This window comes from Podarcis filfolensis (assembly GCF_964270895.1).
Source record: "Podarcis filfolensis genome assembly, chromosome: 15".
Lineage (NCBI taxonomy): Eukaryota > Metazoa > Chordata > Lepidosauria > Squamata > Lacertidae > Podarcis > Podarcis filfolensis.
The window spans coordinates 44,657,669-44,679,303 of record NC_139618.1 but is presented as its reverse complement, the minus strand read 5'-3'; the positions used below and the strand labels follow the sequence as shown (position 1 = coordinate 44,679,303).

The 21,635-nt window shown below is 44.9% G+C and overlaps 1 long non-coding RNA gene across 1 annotated transcript; it reads left to right on the top strand.

Moving 5' to 3' along the window:
• The first annotated feature begins 13,350 nt into the window (after positions 1 to 13,350).
• Positions 13,351 to 14,577, top strand: LOC310749900. Its single transcript, XR_014541862.1, has 3 exons — positions 13,351 to 13,828; positions 14,042 to 14,174; positions 14,317 to 14,577. It is a non-coding gene; the product is annotated as an uncharacterized lncRNA (long non-coding RNA).
• Positions 14,578 to 21,635: the final 7,058 nt, after the last annotated feature.

The following is a 21,635-nucleotide window of genomic DNA, read 5'->3' as shown; positions in this document are numbered from 1 at the left end:
TCTTTATTGAAGTTCAGTTTCACTTCCAGAGCCGCAGCGCGCAGCCCCACGTCTCAAGTGTCAGACCACTGATGCTCCGTCTGAGTCTCCTCCCCCTTGACACCAATTTAAGATTCTAGCCTTGCTCCACCTTCTCCGCTGCTCCTTCCTCCTCTGGGTCCGCCTGCCCGCCGGGGTTCTGCCCTTTCTAGCCTCTTCTCCCGCTGATTCCCCTGAGCCTTCTCCCTCCCTCCGGCGGGCTTTAGGAGCTGGTTCCCCATCCGGGTCTCCTGCTGTTCCGCGCGCCTGCACATTTGAACTTGGCGGGCGCGCCCAGCCAGCAGCTTTCCTTCTGACCGTTCCACTGCTGCTGTCACTGCTTCCCCCTTCGGGGGGGCTAGCTGCAACTGACCTCCCCTCCGTTGGAGGCGTGGTCAGCCCTGACTCCCTCTCTGGAGGAGACACTGCCCCTGACACATGTGACTCCTCCCCCCCACTACGCTCTGGTGGGGAAACTGGTCCCGATCCTCCACTGCTGCTTTGGGGTTCCCCTCTGGCTCCTTGTTTCTGGTGCGTCCCCCCTGGGACCCCCCTTGCCCTGACCATCGGCGCCCCCTTCTGGGAATCTTCTGATTCGCTGGAGAAGCTCATGGAATCTCTCGGGCCACTGTTATACTCCCCTACACTGCCCTCGGATTCTTCCCCTTCGCTCTCCCAATCCTCTCTCCCCAGTGCTTCTGCTCCTGATTCCCTGACAATCTTGTATTAGAGAAAGAGCGATGGTAATACATCAGTTAACCATGTTGGTGGCAAGAAAGAAAAATAAGTATAAAAAGGGAGAATTCCTAGATGCCAAGATCCAAGTTGGGGGCAAGTGCTCTTTGGTAAGTCCAACCTCTGCAAACCCTGTTCTTGAAGGCAAAAATAGAAAAAGAAAATCTATGTATTGTTGATGCTTTAGCCTGAATGCCGCAAAGACACATTTGAACTTCAAAATGTTTTGTTTGTCTCTGCCCCCACTTGCCCCATAACACACATATAATAGTAGTTTTCTGAACAGCTTGAACATTATATTTAAAAAGAATTCAGAGAAAAGGAAACTCAGTCTTGTTTTGGAAAATAAATAATAAGTATTCATGGAATAAGTGAGGAACTGTACGGTTCATTTTCCTGCATGTGCAAAAATAAAGCCAGTGTGAACAAATAAATGAATACAATAAAAATGGCGACTAGACATTCTTTTTTGGCACCCACAACCCAGGTTCCAGGAACCACATGGCTCCTACCTTTTCTATTCCAGTTTCTAACACTGCTCTTAGCCTGTACATTAGAGCCTAATGGCTAGAGCAACCCAGAGACATGGAATGCTGGCAGAAGCCATGTGTAATTCTGCAGGTGTGGTGTTGCTGACTCCCCTAGGAGGCTGCATAGGACAGGACAAAGATCTAAAAACAAGGAGGTCACCTTGAAGTTAAGGCACAGCTGTAGCTCTGACATCACTAACTTCCCACAGTCCTTTTATCACTCTGCAGCATTCCTATTCGGCAGTTGCTAACTTTTGAGCTTGTGTGGGTTGCTATCCCTGGAACAGCACTTTACTCTAAAGGTGATCACAATTAGCACCATGCCATAAAAGGCCCCACCTGCAGCCTTCTGCAGATCAAAGTGTTTTAAATGCACAGGAGCAAGCCAGGTCATTTTTACTCAATGGTCATTTTGGCAATCCTGGTAACAATGTGTAGCGTATTATTTGTATATAAAAAAAATGCTTTCATCTATTCGGTATGGAAAGAGGAAATATAACATGAAGCATAGGTTAAATATGAGTAGCGTTACAGCCGTTCAAAAATATGATATTACTGGCAGTGGCAATATTTGTGCTGTGATATCAGCTTTCTACACTATCTTTTTCAATTTTTGCTGCTGCTGTTGGGTTTGCGTGTGTGTGTGAGAGAGAGTTTGGTTGTCTTTAGGCACAATGCTTTGATTTGGCAGAAACTCTGGTTTTGCTGGGCAATACTCCAGGGATCTACTTCCTCTGCTGCTGGCTGGAGCGGTGGAACAGCCAAAATAGGGATGAGAGGATGGTGGAGAGAGGAGCACACATTCCTGTATGCCTGCAAACCAGTCATACCTTGAGGACACTCTACACTAGGCCCAGAGCTCGCATGTTTATAACATCTCCATGACAGAGCAGAGGATAACACCATTCATCATCATCATCATCATTTTATTGTATGCTTGGTGTTATCTTCCTGAACTCACTCACAGATTTCTTTTTTCTTTTCTTTTTCTTTTTTTGGGGGGTGTCTTCATTCTTTTCTCTAAAAAGAATTTTTGTTTGAGATTCCCAAAATAGAAAATTTGCTCTAGGTCTAATCTAGTAATTTCACACTGCAGGATATTACATCTTGATCCTTCCATGGATTCTTTTTATCCAAACCTCTATGGGCAGTTTAGCAGCTTAATTGTGTGATAAAATGAATTTCTGCTGTAATTGATGCATTTTAGTGAATTCTGGCTGGTGTTCCAGCTGAAGATTTTGTAGTGATGGTAACTCGCTATGCTGGATGATTTGAAACTGTATTTTTATTGCTTCTTTTATTTGTTTATATTTGTTCCCTTCCTGCTCTGCCTTTCACGCTTCTAGTCCTCTCCACTCCTTTCAATTGCCTCCTGCCACCCTTCACTTCTGGTCCATCCTGCCCACCTGGTGGACAGACCTCGGAGCAGCCACTGCATCTGCCATTCACAGTCCCTGCTCCTTGGATTCTTCACAGACACGCAGTGAGGTTTGTGGGCCACTGTTTAGGACCCGCAGTACAAAACAATTATTGTGATGGAGGCCTTATCTGAGAAGCTACTTAAAGCACATTTCAAGGAACGCTTGCTCTGTCGGGCTATGTAGTGTGCAGAAAAGAAACTGCAGTCCCAGGTTGTAAGCATAGCTTCCAGCTCAGGTGAACTCTTTTACTCAACAAATAGGCATATGAGAATGGTCTGTTGGATGTTGGGTGCCATAGAAGCTCAGTCAGGCAATTAAGCTCACCACACGAAACAGCCATTCAGCAGAGTTGTATTTACTAGGCCAACTCCAACATACGTCATTATATACACACACTTTACAGATGTTACGAGTAGTCTCCTCTCTCTCTCTGAGCTCAGAGCAGGTTCTTTGCTTCAAAGTCCTTGCTGTGTCCATAGCCAAATGCTAAGTTCAGTTGCTTCAGAGTCCTGCAATTCTTTTAAAGATGACTCTACTTGGCATGAATATATCTTAACCATGGTGCATCAGAGGAGCTAGGTGGGTTAAACAAGACTGCCATGCAATCATTTACAAGTGAATTCCTGGACACATGTTAGTCTAATTGCCACTCTCCATTCTATTGAGGCTTCAATCTTTATTACCTCTTAACTGAACTGCTATCCGCCCCCCCACTCCTTTCTCTCTCACTCATCTCTGCTGGCACTATATTTCTGGCTGTGATTCAAGTCCAGCTATATGGGGAGGCAAAATCCATGCATTTGTAGCCTACAATGTCTGACTGTGTAAACAGAATGGATCCAATCAAGAAAACACTGGCTTTGGCAGATGCATGCTGAAATTCTGGATGTAATAAATTCTGGATGTAATAAAGGAAACCCCAGTTCAAGTAGGGATGACCACAAAGCAGCTGTTTCAGGCTGATGCTGAGGAGTGTCACCAGGGGACAACACATTGTCCGTTATTTGATGCTGATGATTTCACCGTCAGGCCGGGGAAGAAATGCTTGTGGGGTTTTCTTCCTTAGGTGCTACAATAACTTTACCCATCTTGGTACTTTTTACCTTGGGGGAAGGGCAGGCACCTGTGATGGACAGCAGAGTCAGACTAGAGTCTGTGGCTATAGTATTGCGTTTAAGCCCAAGACATCTTAAAGTTAGAGTAAACAAGTTAACTTCTACCTGAAAGAACACATTTCCTGACCCACTTTGTTTCATAAACCTATTTTGTTCAATAAACTTTTCTTGTTTGTTTGTTCAACTCCTGTCTGAGTGTCATGATGCTGTCAGCGGCTCCCAGCTGGTTGTCCAGGAATGTATAAAGACAAGGGAAAGTTTCATACCATCATTTCTTAATTATAATAATAATAATAATTATTAATTTCAATCTTAACAGTGAGAGGCTATAGAACCCAGCCTCTTGGATAATGGTGTTACAGTATTTTCCAACTTTCTCCCTCATCTGCCTCTGAGCTGTGACCTCCCACAAACCACTGTTGTAAATCTATACTGTCTCCACCATTCCTCCTCTGCCCAGTCCCTGATACAGACTCTAAATCATTGCGTTTTCCCTCACACAAGTCCCCCCGCTACATAATCTGTGGTAAATTGTAGAAATTTGTGGAATTGGTGTGCCGTGAGGTGGGTGCACTACATTTTATAGTGGGCAGTTAGAGGAGTGGATCCGCCACATTATTAATTGGTGGTATTACGTGGTGGGCCCCCTATAGCACCATTTACTGCTCTGTCTCGAGGCACAACCCAGGTTTTTATCAGTTTGTAAAATGTCAACAAATACACTAGGAATCAGAGAACTTTCTGTCAGCACTAGGCTGTTGGATGCAGGACTCCGAGGTGACCCATAAAATTAGAATGTTGGGAAGAAGCTTAGAAAAGAACTTTTCTCCCCGGCATGCTGGTTTTTGACATAGAGGGAAGTGGTGTTAACAAGATGGAGGATTCAGTCATGAGATTCTGCCTGCAGTCTGAGGCCAGGAGCCCAGAAACAGGCCCAGCACCCCAGTGAGAACTAGGCCTCAAGTTGTAGGCATTGCAAGAACATGCTATCAAGTAGTAAAAGCCTCCTGCAGAACAAGGTTTGTTACCGGAAACTGGGCCCTCCTCTTTCCCCAGCCTGTGCTTATGATAAGAGACTCATGCTTCCTAGCTTGTGCAGTGATAAAACTTCTATTCTTTATTGCCTCCTCACCCCTTTTTGGTCCTCAACCTTCATTAAAACAAACAGTTGACTTGGCTCTTTATAAATTAGCATAAGGAACTGGGCACAGCAGGGCGAGGGAGGAAACAACTCTTTTATGTTTTGTCAGAACAAAAAGCAGAGTGATGGTCACCGTGAACAAGAAGATCTTTGCCATTTGAGAGGCCTTTGGAGCAGCGTGTAATTAAAGGGGTGATTGCAGATGGATGGTGCATTGATAGCACGCTGCAAAATGGAAATGTTAAGTTGTGGGTTGACATAGCAGATGACACAGCGATTTCTCCAAAGCAGCTCTTTATTTTATAAGCTGGAACAGAACTAAGCTGAGGAGCTCAGTCAGCCTGCTTATATAGAGCTCCAGAACAATGTAACTGTTGCCATTTTCTAAAACTATCCAATCACTGAACGTCACTTTTTGATCCTTCATTTGCATACAAAACTATCTAATCACTGAACGTCACTTTTTGATCCTTCATTTGCATAACTATCTACAGTATCCCCCTGCTGGCCCAGGGTGAGAACTTCAGTACATAACACCCCTCCCCACTGAGATAAGGCGTTAGTTACAATCGTAATGGTTTCCTTATATACAGCACTTCACATAATGGTTCAATTAGGCACAAAAGCATATCGGTTACATTTCCCATACTTAGACCAACAGTGATACATGTCCAACAACATAGTCCTTTAAATAAGTTGGGCGCTTAGAAACTCTGCCAGACCGCCGGGGACTGGTAGCCAAGTCCGGGGGCCACATAATTCTTGCTGAGGCTGTGGTGACCCTAGGTGGCGTTGAAACCAAATCCCCTGGATCCGCTGCTGTGGGTAGAGCCTCCGCAAGTGGAGTGGTCTGAGCCTGTGGTAAGTCTGGCAGACCCTCTGAAGCGGCTTGGTTCGGCTCCACGCTGGCAGTTTGCGAGGGAGGTGTAGGTGGAGCCTCGCCATCTGTAAGTGTCTCTTCTGGAGCCACGAGCGCAGTTGGGGGCACCACGGTAGTGTCCAAGTCCCCAACCCTGCGCCTAAGCTGGTCTATGTGCCGGCGGCACAAGCGCCCGTCTTCGAGTGCCACCTGGTACGAGCAAGGTCCAGTGACTCCCACTACTGTGGCTGGCACCCAAGGAATGTCCCCCACGTAGTTCCGGGCAAAGACCTGGTTTCCTGGAACAAATGACCGTGGCGCGTTGGCACAGCCTGGGGGTTCGGCCATGGCAAAGTCCGGGTGCAACTGGTCGAGCAGTGACCTGAGGCGGCGGCCCATAAGCAGTTCAGCAGGACTCCGCCCTGGGGCCGCATGAGGGGTGATGTGTTGCACGAACAAGTATTCGGCGACCCGCTTGTGCCAGTCTCCCCGGTCCAGGCGCGCCAGTGCCTCTTTTGCTGAGCGCACCATTCTCTCTGCTTGCCGGGATGGATGAAATGGTGCCGTTAGGGCATGGCGGATGCCCAGTCCCAAAAGTGCCTCAAAAGTGGCACTCAAAAGTGCCTGACGTGAACTGCGGTCCATTGTCGGAGACAAGGACATCAGGACACCCATGCGTCGCAAACAGGCCTCACAGCACCCGGATGACGGCCTCGGTAGTGGGAGAGAGCATCAGGGCCACCTCCAGCCATTTGGAATAGGTGTCCACCACTACCATAAAGGTCCGCCCGTGAAAGGGGCTGGCCAGATCGATGTGTACCCTCGACCAGGGTGTCTTTGGCGTCTCCCAGGTGTGTCCCTTAGCTGCCGGTGTTAAGTTGTGGGTTGACATAGCAGACGACACCGTGATTTCTCCAAAGCAGCTCTTTATTTTGTAAGCTGGAACAGAACTAAGCTGAGGAGCTCAGTCAGCCTGCTTATACAGAGCTCCAGAACAATGTAACTGTTGCCATTTCCTAAAACTATCCAATCACTGAACGTCACTTTTTGATCCTTCATTTGCATACAAAACTATCCAATCACTGAACGTCACTTTTCAATCCTTCATTTGCATAACTATCTACAGTATCCCCCTGCTGGCCCAGGGTGAGAACTTCAGTACATAACAGGAAATATGACAATTAACAAACATTTAGCATGCATTCAATCCTGGTTTGTTTCTCAGCTAATTTCTTCCATTGTATGAGAGGCTATGGACGCTGCAGAAAGTGTGGTTCAAGTACCTGCAGCTGTTGAGGTAAATGAACATTCAAGTCAGAGTGGGGCTCCCTGCTTTTTTCCTTCCTGTGCATGAAGAGAGCTGGCACAAGCAGAATGAATACCAAGGAAACATCTTGGTTTAAGTTTGATGTATGTGACACATGCAAAAGCTATATTAAAGGGACTGCAAAACACTGTAAAGTCCCCTGTACGTTAATTATGGAAATCACAGACAAGGAAGGCAATGGCTAAGGTTTCTGTGTAAGAATTTAGAGATTTAGGTAGAATTTCCTGGTTCCACTGGCACTGCCCACATTTATAGCCCAATCCTTTATTTGAGGGCTCCTCTGCTTGACCTGCTTATTTGGCATTCATCCATATTTAGTTGCAGGAAGTTTACGTGGTAGCTTACGTTCAGTCTTTATTGAACACTCGTTCTGATTTATTTCTGAGCCACTTCTATGACAATTATCATTCATCTTGATTTGGTTGCGTGGTGTTTCCACAAAATCATTTGTTCATCCCACACATATCATTGCATTTCTTCATCACTTTTCAAACCAAAAAAAGTCTGTTGTTTTTTAAGTGGATTTGTTGGACAAGGGCAAAAGAGAGCTTTAACCTGCTTTAATTGTGCAGACCTAGAATTCTGGTGTGCACTTGAATAATTCCTCCTGCAAAATATTGACAGTTTGGAGGCAGTCTGGAGGCTTTGTGTGTGCAAAAAAAACCAGAAAATCTAACATGTCAGGGAGAAGGGTTCTAGTTCATCCCTCACCTGCTAGTTTCCTATGGAAGAATATTTATTTGTATGGTGCAGGATGCAGTCTAGAATGCTATAGCCCAGATGTAAGTTTATTGCCACAGTGTGAATAAGGCGTCAGTTGACCAGGGCCTGCTCTCAAGTCCTTATAGGATTGCAGTAATAACAGGTAGCAGTTACACAGGCAATGCTCTTGGCCTATTTGTGCCATTCCTTATCAGTGCAGGAGGAGTAAGGGCCAATAAAGGGATGAAAGGCAGTGGGGAAGGAAGCAGAATTGGAATAAATATGCATGGTCCCACTGACAGATACTGAATAGCATTATATTGCCATTCCTCATATTCCAAAAACACTTTGCAAAGGCAAAACCTCTGCCAGACATTCTGCTAGATGTGGCTGTGTCCTGTTCTGTACTGTGGCCTCTACACATTTTTGCAGCACAAGTAACAATACAACAACCATTTGTTGGTGTAATGGGACCTTCTGTGTGAAAAAGCTGCTTTGCAAGTTACCAAAGGAGACTTTCTCCCTGAGCCCCCTGACATAACACAGGATCATTGTGAGGTTGTCCTGGTTGACCTGAAGGAGGTGAGGACAGGTGACCCCACCTAGGCCTGTCCAGGAGGTGAGGACAGGTGACCCCACCTAGGCCTGTCCAAAATTCCCTTTCTCTCTTCCAAAAATCCACAGCTAAAGTTTTTCTCTGCTTTCTCACAAGATGCATAGGCAAAATGTTACTTTTATCAGTACGAGAAGGCTTCAAAAAGCTAATGAATAGGCTCTGTCAAAGCAAGCCTGAGAACTGACTCTTATCTCATTTGGTTGTAACACATCTTGAACATGCTGAACCGCAAGGCTTCTCATCCCCTTTTCCTGGGAAGGGTGCCAAGAGTCCAAAAGAGTCCCAAGACAGGAGCTTTCTGTTCATGCTCAGGAAACTCAACATGGGGCAGGACTCTTGAGGAGGAGGAGAAAGCGGAGGGAACTGGAGGGGAATATATGCTCTGTGCAAATGGCTGTGAACTCGTGCTTGTTTGTGAATCTATCAACAAGCTGAAAAGGATTTACTCCATGACTTTATACTTTCCTTAATGGTAAATATTAAGTAGGGTAGACAAATTGCAACATTGAGCTATTGTAGTTCCCATGCCAATATTGTGTTGTTTAGTCGTTTAGTCGTGTACGACTCTTCGTGACCCCATGGATCAGAGCACGCCAGGCACTCCTGTCTTTCACCATTTAAAATTCCTTCTTGCTCCCTGTCAGTGGAGGCTTGTCCTTAAGGGGGACTGGGGCACTGCTCCACCAAGCTCAATTGTTTCTCGGCTGTCCTCCAACAGCCTGCTTCTTTCTTACATCCTCTCTAGGGTTGGCATGAGCAGTGAGCTCTTTCCTCCTCAGTCTCAGGGCTGCCTTTGCAGAACTCAACGAGGGGGAAGGGGCATTCCCCACATGTCCAGGGGAGGAGAGGGGCAGGGAAGCTTGAGTGTGCCAGGTCAGACGTGACCCGGAGGCGGAGCTGCTGCTGTGACTGGGAGTGAGGTGCACTGTGGCCACCCACCCTCCTGCTCTCTTCCCCAGGACAGGCCTAACCTAAGGACAGAGCTGTGGCCAGCAGAAGCACAGCAGCTTAGGTCAGCTCCTTTTCACGTGGAGCCAGGCACCAATGAGGGAGCCTGCTGTGGGGGCACCTGTTTGTGCCCCCTGCCACAAATTTGTGCCCCCACGGCCCACACATGCTACACTTCTGGGTGGGGACAAAACCAGAGTTACTGTAGTTGGCTTAATCCATGGGCGTAGCCAGGATTTTTGTTAGTGGGGGCAGGCCTTTTGTTAGGGGGTCAGAACCTCAGTTAGCTATGTATTTTTATTTATTTTTATTTATTTGGCCCCCCCTTGGCCACATCCATGGCTCCATCTATCATAACATTTTGGAAATGCCCTGACCCACCCACCCTAACACTGATGTTGATTTTCTGAGATATCAGGCGCTCAAGCACAAGTCATACATAAAGAATCGCTGCTGTTTCTTTTTGTGTAGCCTGTTTAGACTGGAAATTTGCCTCAGTTTTTTATTCTCTAAGGAAGGTTCTGTAAACTGCAGGATAATGTAGTAGCTCACAGCATGGCAGGATGATCCCAAGAAGCTCAGTTAGTTGGGGACATGGGCTTAGCCAGGGGGTGAAGCGGCCACCCCTAAATCAAGTAAATAAATAAAAATACAGAGAGTCTGATATTCCAGATGCAATCACACTTCTTCCTTAGAGCAGCCTCCTATTCATTTATTTCTTGTTGAAAGATAAAGAAGTGTTTTGCAGAAACTAGCAACAACAATCAAGACGACACATGTAGTTCATAGTAACTGTCTTTCAGGGCAGTTTGTCTAGTAACAAAAGCAAGTGTTGCTATGAACACTGACTAGTCACTAGAACAAAAAATTTTTTTTCCTTCCAGTAGCACCTTAAAGACCAACTAAGTTAGTTCTTGGTATGAGCTTTCGTGTGCATGCACACGAAAGCTCATACCAAGAACTAACTTAGTTGGTCTTTAAGGTGCTACTGGAAGGAAATTTTTTTTTGTTTTTTTTTGTTTTGACTATGGCAGACCAACACGGCTACCTATCTGTAACTAGTCACTAGAATAATAAGATGAAAGCTGGAGGTGGGGTTCGGGGTGGGGTTAGTCTTTCTTTATACAAACATGTAAGTATGGATGCCAAGAAGAAGAAGAAGTAAGACAAGCGTTTCTGTGGGGGAGGGAGTTTATTGACTGCTCAGATATAAGACTCACAACATCATTTTATAACCAAAGAAAGTGCCTTTATGTGACCATTAAAACAAATCAACTGAAATTACCGTATTTTTCGCTCTATAAGACGCATCAGACCACAAGACGCACCTAGTTTTTGGAGGAGGAAAACAAGAAAAAAAAATATTCTGAATTTCAGAAGCCAAAACAGCAAGAGGGATCACTGCGCAGTGAAAGCAGCAATCCCTATTGCTGTTCCAGCTTCTGTGATAGCTGCGCAGCCTACATTCGCTCCATAGGACGCACACACATTTCCCCTTACTTTTTAGGAGGGAAAAAGTGAGTCTTATAGAGCAAAAAATACGTTATATTCACAGAAAGCCTTTAGCAGAATCATTTCCTGTCCTCGGAATCCAGCTGGAAGTGTATTGCGAGCCGACTGCATAATCAAAAAGGCCAGTAAGTCACTGTGAGACAGAGGAAGCTGTGTTCCTTTTCAAATCTGTCTGTCAACAGTCACACACACCAAGCAAAAGCCACCCATAACAGACGTTTTCCTTGATAAATGGGAGAACTGTCTGATAATCAACAACCATATAATTTTATCCAGTAGTATTAGTTTGATCTGACGGAAACTGCACATTTCCCGAGAAGCACTGAAAGAATGCTTCATTTAACTACAAACCCCCAAATCTGGGATCCCATCAAAACTGATGTTTGGCAAAAGTTTTGCAGCAAAACCCCCACATTTTGTAACACCCCATAAACAGAGTAATTGATACATCAAACCGGGGTTCATAATTAATATCCAAAACCCAACATTGTCCGATTCACTCCAAACTGGTGCCAAAGTCTGGCAAAAGTTTTGTAGCATTTGCCAGACATTGTAGCATTTTTGTAGCATTTTGCCCGACAAACCAAGTAACTGACAGGGGTCATAAGGTCACCCCAAAACCCAACATCGTCTGATTCACTCCAAATCAAGGCCAAAGTCTGGCAAAATGTTTGCAGTAAAAACCGCATGTTTTGCAGCTCCCCCCAAACCGAGTGGTTCCTAGCACATCAGGAGGAAGAGTCAAGACAACCAAAAGTGGATAAATAGGTTGTATTTATTAAATATAACAACTTGAGGATCGGCAAAACTAGTCAGATTCGACCAATGTAACCAAATCAAATTAAGTCTGGGCAGGTGTGCTTGTTCACCTCCACCCACAAACACACAAGTGCTCAAACAGAGCTCTTTGCAGATCCTTAAGAATCATGTCAGAACCCAAATCAGAAAGATGCATACCACCAGGTCTATACAACTGTGGGGCACAGAACATAATTCTGCCATGAGGGATATAAGCAGCCACATTTTCAAACACAAACGTCGTTGTAGAATGATTAGCTTTATGTCTTGCCCATCCACCTTCTTAGGAAGGCTGCCCCCACTCCATAAGCACCTCTACAACATTCCAAACCAAACTATGATAAGCTCAGGGATGAGGAAGCACAGCTGATGGAGATATTTAGTGATCTCAACTGAATTTACCTCACCAGATTGTTATCCCCAAGATGGATGACCAGAATATTAGGGTTAGGGTTAGGGCAGGGGATACGTAGGTGGATGTTCAGGGTTAGGGTTAGTGCCTGGGGTTTTTTTCATGCTTTTTAAGCTTCTAATGATATTGCTCCATTTTTATGAGACTGCATAATTCCAAAAAGTAAGCAAACTACCTGAAACGTAGCAAAACTAAGAGAAATGGGAAAACCAAAAGTGAGATACCAGAAACCCAACAAGGAAGGAATTCATGAAAAAGGAAAATTGCCAGACAGAGACTTCAATCAAATCATTACCAAATTCACCAGAATCCCAAAACCAATTGAAAAGAAGCAGAAATGTGAGAAGCAGAAGAAATACCACCAGAAACCCCCAACAAGAGGGGAAAAGTAAATTTCGCAGAAACCCCAAAGCCAGTTAAACCTTAGTTTTGCATGGTGTGGGGGTGATTTCGCTTTTCCCTGAGATGTTTACTGCGTGGGTTTCTTGTGGTTCTATTCAATTGGTTTTCTCATCTTTGGTGGATGTGGTTTGTTTCTGTTGTTTCTGGTTCATTTTTGGGATTATGTTGAATTTGTTTCTTTTGGGGTGGTTTTCGTTTCTTGGATTCTTTTATATAAATTACGATTGTGAAATATACTCAGAGTCTTGTATGTATTTCATGCTCTTTATTGCCCCCCCCCAACCTCAGGCTTTTATATACATTATTTACAGAATGAGTCCCGTCTGACTGGCTAACTCTGCTTCCCTCTTGGAGCCTGATTAGCCTGCAGGAAAAGACCAATCAGTTGTTGCATTCTAGGATCCAAGGTTAGTACATAACAGATTGGGTGCTGGATTTATGGTGAGTTTGCTTCATTTCTAGGTTTTTTGGGTTTTGCACCTTTGAGAATATTAATTTGTATGAGATCTGATAAACCCAAGAAAAAAAGGAAAACCACCAGAAATGAAGCAAAACCACCAGAAATGTCTAATGACCATTCCAACAATGAAGTCAACCACTAAAAACACAAAAACCTACTGAAAAGAAGCAGAAGAACCATGTAAAAGCAACATCAATGGAAACTGACAAAGAAGCCAACCAATCCCAAACAAAGCAGATTCACCAGAAACGCCCAAAGCATTCAAAAGTATTACCACCAGAATGCAAAAACAAGAAAACTTCTCAAAAGAAGCAATAAAGCAAAAGTCCAAAAAACAAGCTAAACCAATGGAAAACAAATGAAGCCAGCTGCAAACAAAGCACATTCACCAGAAACCCAAGACTAAGTGAAAACTAGTATGCTATGTTGGTTAATTTCTGTTGCTTGAAGTGCTTTTGGACTCCCATAAATTGCATGCTTGTTGAGTTTCTGGTTTTGCTTTTTAAAAACTGGTTTCCAGTTTCTTGTGGCATTGCTTTGTAATTGGTGGCTTTACTGCTTCTTTTTTGTTTTCTGCTGATTTGTTTAATTTGGGGTGGTTTTGCTTGTTTTTTGCATTTAATTGTTTTGCTTCTTTGACTTTGAATGGTTCTGCGGTTTGGGGTGAGATTGTTTCTTTTCCATTGATTTGGCTTGGTTTTCATGTCTCCTGCTTTTGCCTCATTTTGGGAATATTTCTTGGTTTTTGTGCTTCTGGTGGTATTTCTTCAATTTTATGACATAACCAAGCCAAAACACCAGAAACACAGAAACAAATCATAAAGAAGCAGAGGTACCAGAAATCCAAAGCAAATTAATCAGAAATCCAAACAACCTATGAAGATGATGCAATACCAAAAGAAACACAAAAGCCAATTAAAAAACTGCTAAATGAACCAACACCACAAGAAACAAAGAAAGTCTCATGACCTACGAAATGAAGCAATAACACAAAACACCACAAAAAGAAGCAAAGTGTTTAGGATTAGGTTTGGGTAAAGGTTAGAGTTACAGTGAGAGTTGGGTTTGAGTTGGATTAGGATTAGGAGTTAGAGTTAGAGTTGGGGTTGAGTTACGGTAAGAGAAGAACAGCAGCAGGAGAAATATAATTTTATTACTTAGGGTTAGGGTTAAATTAGGCTTAGGTTTAGACTGAGGCTTAGGTTTGGGTTAAGGTTAGGGTTAGAGTGAGGATTAGATTTGAGTTAGGGTGAGCATTAGAGTTAAGGTTTGGTATTGGGTTGGATTTGAGTTAGGCTAAGAGAAGAACAGCAGCAGGAGCAATATAATTTTATTATTTATACTCCACCCAAGTCACTTGTGGCCGCTTTCAATAAAAGGTAAAAACATGAGCGCACTCTAAGTGAATGCTCATGAATGTAGAAACTCTTACTTCCCATAGAATTCCCAAAGAAGACCTGGGAATTGTAGCTCTGAGCTTCTTTGCAGAGGGTTGGACTAGATGACCCTTGGGTTCCCCTTCCATCTCTTCTAGGATGCTCCCTGTCTCACTCACTCACTCACTCACTCACTCTCACTCCTCCTCTCCTTTTCATGGCAGTTTCACCTTTTTCTGCACTCCTAGCTCGGAAGGGCGGAAGAGGCTATGCTGCCGCCATATTGGGCGAGGGCAGGGGTACCGGAAGAAGGTGTCACCGGAGGAGAGGCATGAGCACAGGAAGGGGAGGGAAACGGGCGGAAGAGGCTGTGCTGCCGCCATGTTGGGCGAGGGTAGGATTACCGGAAGGAGGTGCCACGGGAGGAGAGGCATGAGCACAGGAAGGGGAGGGAAACGGGCGGAAGAGGCTGTGCGACGTTGGGCCAGCAGAGGCGTGCCAAGCCAGGCTGGCCCTCTCTCTTTCTCCCACCCACTCTCTCTCGACCCCGCTCTCCCCAGGGGGCAGCCCTGCCCCCCGCCTCGTCCTCACCTGCCTTTCTCCCCCAGTGGCCTTCCTCTCGTGCCCCTTGGCGGTGGGATGGTGTGGGTGGGCCGCGGAAGTTTATATACAAGAATATACATACCTAGGTATAGGTGTCCGTTTGTAAATATATAAAAATAAAATGGATATATGTATATGTGTGTGTATATATGCAGTGCTTCTTTTCTAAAGAAAATGATTGGGGGTACTCTCATTTTGACTCAAGAAAATCACCATTTTATAGTTCAAACCGGGAAAAATAAATACAGTAAATGGACAAAAGTACATTCACAAAATGTTTTAGGAGTATGCATTCCCCTGCGTCCCCCCCAGAAAAAAAGCACTGTATATGTTCTGCCAAGGGCAGGGTTATTTCTGGATTTGGAGCCAATAAGCACGCGAGTGGATGAAGAATAAGCAATGCTTTATTTGCATAAGGTTAACAGATAGCAGCAGGCATATAAAACACAAATTATAGCATACTAGAGAGGAGTCGCAAACAATCTCCCCTTCAGCTGCCTGGAGCTCCTGGTAGAGCAGCGAGAGAGACCCCTGGCCGACACTCTCACAGCATATGGTACCTCCATTTGTGAAGAAGCTCACTGAGCCCCTTCAGCCTACAGCTTTTATAGACAACTTTGATTTGATTGATTGCACCTGGTTAGCAGGCATCACTCATGATCAGCCTGGGACACCGGGTGCAACTAATTCAGAGCAGCTGAGAGTCTCCAACCCAATTCACTGCAACTGGGTATCCTCCCGAGTAGCCAATCAGAACACAGGGGACCCAGAAAACTCCTGACACAGGTGTGTGAAAAACAAATTATACTATCATGTTTTAGCAAACCTTAAACCGCGGATGTAAAAGCGAAAGAGACATGTCATCTAACTCCTTGAATTTACAATGGTCTTCCGTGTTTCCACTACAGTATGTGTGTGTTACAGATAGGTAGCCGTGTTGGTCTGCCATAGTCAAAACAAAACAAAAAAATTTTCTTCCAGTAGCACCTTAAAGACCAATTAAGTTAGTTCTTGGTATGAGCTTTCGTGTGCATGTGTGAAGAAGTGTGCATGCATAAGCCCAAACAGAGCGTTACTATCATCTTTTTATGTAGATGGAAACCAAAACACCGTTTTGCTTTTGTTAGGAGTGATTCTGGTGCGCACCCAAAAAACACGATGCGAATTGAAATAAGCCGAGTCAATGCTTATTCGTCTTCTTTCTACGCATATGGAAGCGATTAGAAGGTGTTTTGTTATTTTGGTCTCGTTACATACACTTTGCTATTTTTGGGTCAATGTGCATTAAAACCATAGAACACGAAATTGGCGAAATCCATATTTTTCTTTCTATGTAGATGGAACCCAAATCAACCTGTTTTGCTTTGTTTAAGCTTATTACACTTTGCTATTTGTGGGTGAACCAACAAGGAAAGAACAATCCAAGCTTATATGTCCTCTTTCTATTGAGATGGAACCAAAACACCTATGCTTGATTTGGGCTGAAAACAAACATTTCACTATGCTACTTTTGGTTGAATGTGCATTCCAACCCCAAAACCACCAATTTTAAATGGGGCCAAACAGAGCGTTATTATCATCTTTTTATGTAGATGGAAACCAAAACACCATTTTGCTTCTGTTAGGAGTGAGTCTGGTGCGCACCCAAAAACACGATGCGAATTGAAATAAGCCCAAACAATGCTTATTCGTCTTCTTTCTACGCATATGGAAGCGATTAGAAGGTGTTTTGTTATTTTGGTCTCGTTACATACAGTTTTCGATTTTTGGGTCAATGTGCATTAACACCATAGAACACGGAATAAGCGAAATCCAAGATTTTTCTTTCTATGTAGATGGAACCAAAATCAACCTGTTTTGCTTTGTTTAAGCTTATTACACTTTGCTATGTGTGGGTGAACGAACACCGAAAGAACAATCCAAGCTTATATGTCCTCTTTCTATTGAGATGTAACCAAAACACCTATGCTAGATTTGGGCTGATAACAAACATTTCACTGCTACTTTTGGTTGAATGTGCATTCCAACTCCAAAACCACCAATTTTAAATAAGCCCAAGCAGAGCGTTATTATCATCGTTTTATGTAGATGGAAACCAAAAGACCATTTTGCTTCTGTTAGGAGTGATTCTGGTGCGCACCCAAAAAGCGATGCGAATTGAAATAACCCGAATCAAAGCTTATTCGTCTTCTTTCTACGCATATAGAAGCGATTAGAAGGTGTTTTGTTATTTTGGTCTCGTTACATACACTTTGCTATTTTTGGGTCAATGTGCATTAACACCATAGAACACGAAATAAACGAAATCCAAGATTTTTCTATGTAGATGGAACCAAAATCAACCTGTTTTCCTTTGTTTAAGCTTATTACACTTTGCTATGTGGGTGAACCAACAGAAAGAACAATCCAAGCTTATATGTCCTCTTTCTACTGAGATGGAACCAAAACACCTATGCTAGATTTGGGCTGATAACAAAGATTTCACTGTGCGATTTTTCGGTGAATTTGCATTCTAACCCCCAAAACACAAATCTTAAATAAGCCCAATCAGAGCGTTATTATCGTCTTCTTATGCACCGTTTTGCTTTTGTTAGGAGTGATTCTGGTGCGCACCCAAAAAACACCATGCGAATTGAAATAAGCCCAATCAAAGCTTATTCATCTTCTTTCTGCGCATATTGAAGCGATTAGAAGGTGTTTTGTTATTTTGGTCTCATTACATACACTATGTATGTAATTTCTGCGTCTATGAGCATTAATACCATAGAAATTAGCGCAATTCAAGGTTCTTCTTTCTATGTAGATGGAACCCAAATTAACCTCTTTTGCTTTGTTTAAGCTTATTACACTTCGCTTTGCTCTTTGTGGGTGAACGAACACCGAAAGAACAATCCAGTCGTATATGTCCTCTATCTTTTGAGATGGAACAAAAACACCTATCCTTGATTTAGGCTGAAAACAAACATTAAACTGCTATTTTTGGTTGAATGTGCATTCCCTCCAAAAACATCAATTTAAAATAAGCCCAATCAGAGCGTAATTATCATCGTTTTATGTAGATGGAAACCAAAACACCGTTTTGCTTCTGTTAGGAGTGATTCTGGTGCGCACCCAAAAAACAAGATGCGAATTGAAATAAGACCAATCAAAGCTTATTCGTCTTCTTTCTACGCATATGGAAGCGAAAAGACCTTTTTCTTAATTTTGGTCTCATTACATACACTATGCGATTTCTGGGCATTAACACCATAGAAATTAGCGCTTCAAGGTTCTTCCATGTAGATGGAACCCAAATCAACCTCTTTTGCTTTGTTTAAGCCTATTACACTTCGCTTTGCTATGTGTGGGTGAACGAACACCGAAAGAACAATCCAATCTTATATGTCCTCTTTCTATTGAGATGGAACCAAAACACCTATGCTTGATTTGGGCTGAAAACAAACATTTCACTCTGCTACTTTTGGTTGAATGTGCATTCCAACCCCAAAACCACCAATTTTAAATAAGTCCAAGCAGAGCGTTATTATCATCTTTTTATGTAGATGGAAACCAAAACACCGTTAAGAGTGATTCTGGTGCGCACCCAACAAACACCATGCGAATTGAAATAAGCCCAATCAAAGCTTATTCGTCTTCTTTCTGCGCATAGTGAAGCGATTAGAAGGTGTTTTGTTATTTTGGTCTCATTACATACACTATGCGATTTCTGGGTCTATGAGCATTAATACCACAGAACACGACTTGAAATAAGTGAAATTCAAGATTCTTCTTTGTATGTAGATGGAACCCAAATCAACCTGTTTTGCCTTGTTTAAGCCTATTACACTTCGCTTTGCTATTTGTGGGTAAATGAACACCAGAAGAACAACCCAAGCTTATTCGTACGCCTTCTATTGAGATGGAACTAAAACACCTATGCTTGATTTGGGCTGAAAACAAACATTTTACTCTGGTACTTTTGGTTGAATGTGCATTCCAACTCCAAAAACACCAATTTTAAATTAGCCCAAACAGAGCGTTACTATCATCTTTTTATGTAGAGGGAAACCAAAACACCGTTTTGCTTTTGTTAGGAGTGATTCTGGTGCGCACCCAAAAAACATGATGCGAATTGAAATAAGCCCAATCAATGCTTATTCGTCTTCTTTCTACGCATATGGAAGCGAAAAGACGTTGTTTTGTTATTTTGGTCTCATTACATACATTATGCGATTTTTGGGTCGATGTGCATTAACACCATAGAACACTAAATTAGCGAAATCGAAGATTTTTCTTTCTATGTAGATGGATGCTTTGTATTACACTTTGCTATTTGTGGGTGAACCAACACTGAATGAACAATGCAAGCTTATATGTCCTCTTTCTATTGAGATGGAACCAAAACACCTATGCTAGGTTTGGGCTGAAAACAAACATTAAACTGCTATTTTTGGTTGAATGTGCATTCCAACTCCAAAAACACCAATTTTAAATAAGCCCAGAGCGTTTTTATCATCGTTTTATGTAGATGGAAACCAAAACACCGTTTTGCTTCTGTTAGGAGTGATTCTGGTGCGCACCCAAAAAAAACCGATGCTGTCAGAGACTGCCTCTAGGTCCCGGCTCACAAAGGACCAACGCTAGCCGGTAGAACGGTATAAAGTCTTTATTGAAGTATAGTTTCCATTTCCAAATCTTAGCGTGCGTCTCTACGTCTATTCCCTAGATCGGCGAAGTCCCATCTGAATCTCCGCCTCCTGTACACCAGTTCAAGACCCTAGCCTTGCTCCACCTTTTGCGTCTCTCCTTTCGCCTCTGGGTCCTACCACCCCCCGGGGTTCCTTCCTTCCTGGATGCCTCGGATGCGGACCCTTCGGATTCCTCCCCCTCCCTTCGGCGGGCTTTAGGACCTGGCTCCCTTTCCGGGCTGCTCATTGCGCCTCCCTCTGTTACATTTGAACTTGGCGCGCGCGCGCTGTCTCCGACCCTCCTCTCTACCGTTTCCTCGCTCTCCGACGCAGGCGTGGCTGCTGCCGGAGAGCTGCCTGTCGCTGGTGCCTGGAACTCCTCCCCCCTGCTGCTCTCTGGTGGCGTAGCTGGTCCGGATTTCCAGCTGCTGCTCTCTGAATCCCCTCTGGTCCCTCCTTCCTGAGGTGCCCCTCTTGGCAACCCCCCAGCTCTGCCCACGGGAGCCCCTTTCTGTGAATCCTCCGATTCGCTGGAGAGACTTAGGGACCTTGGTCGGCTCTCGTCGCTAACTTCTCCCTCCGATTCCTCTCCATCCGTCCCTTCTGCTCCTGAACCCCTGACATCCATCCCCCCCTCGAAGCCCCCCCTTCCCCCCTCCCCTCCTTCCGGTGTGGGTTCTGGGTGCTCCGTCGTGGCGGGGGTGAGTGCCGGATACAGTTCTTCCCCCGTGTCGTACATCACATCGGGCAGGTCTGGCTCGTCCTCCGTGCGCTCGTTGACGTCGATCTCCTCTGCTTCCATCTCCCTGCCTTCGTGTTCAAATCCCACGTCCTCCCCCAACACGTCCATGTCCATCTCTCCCCCGTTCCCCTCTGAGGGTGATGCCTGCCAGGGACCCCCCAGCCACTTCCTGCGCCACTGCTCCTCTGGTTGAGTATCCCACCAATAGGAGCGGTCTGAGGCAGAACCCGAGGTTGAACCCTCCGGAGAGCGTATGTGTGGTGCCGTCTCCTCGTCCGAGTCGAACCCCTGGAACGTGCTGCCTGAAAGTGTGGGTGTGAAGAGCCAGTCGTCGAAATACTCGGCTGGCATGGGCCTGTGTGGGAAAATGGCATGGAACTCTTCCTTGAGAAGGGGCTCGTCCAAGGCATAGCCCGGCACCCAACTGTTGGCGCTGGCCGGGGTATCCTCTCTGGCAAGAAGGTATTCTACTCCCTCTTCCCCCCATCTCGAGTCTAAAATCTCTGTGGCTTCGTTGATGCGCTCCCCTCTTGGCGACCCCCCTTCCCTGGGTCCTTCTCTGGGCGGATCTGGTGCTGTGCCTGGCTCCTGAAATCTATGCGGTGCTTTGTAGGGCGTGAGCACCGATCTATGGAACACCGGATGCATTCTGGAACCCTCCGGAAGCGCTAACCGGAAGGCCACTGGATTGACCTGTGCCTGGACTTGGTAAGGCCCTAGCTGCTTATGCCCTAGCTTCTTCTTGGCCAACGATTTGGTCGGCACTGCTTGCGCTGCTAACCAGACCCAATCTCCCACCTGTATGTCTTCCCCTACTCTCCTGTGTCTGTCAGCCTGCAGTTTGTATGCGTGCTTGGCCAGTTCCAACTGCCTCCTAAGCTGTTCGTGGACTTCCTGCAACTCTGACGCTAAGTCTTCCGCTGCCTGCGGCTCCCCCTCCCCCACGCTCTCTAAACCTGGGAAGGTTCTGGGATGCCTCCCGTTGTTGGCGAAGAACGGCGTCACCCCCGTCGACACGTGCTTCGTATTGTTGTAAGCGAACTCTGCGAGGGGCAGGTAGTCCACCCACGTGTTAGGCTGCTGATTGGCGTAGCATCTCAGGTACTGCTGCATGATGGCGTTGACCCTCTCCGCTTGTCCGTTGGTCTGCGGGTGTCTCGCCGACGCTAGATTGATCTTGACGTTCAGGATGCCCATCAACTTTTGCCAGAAGTTCGAGATGAACTGCCGCCCCCGGTCGGATAGAATAGA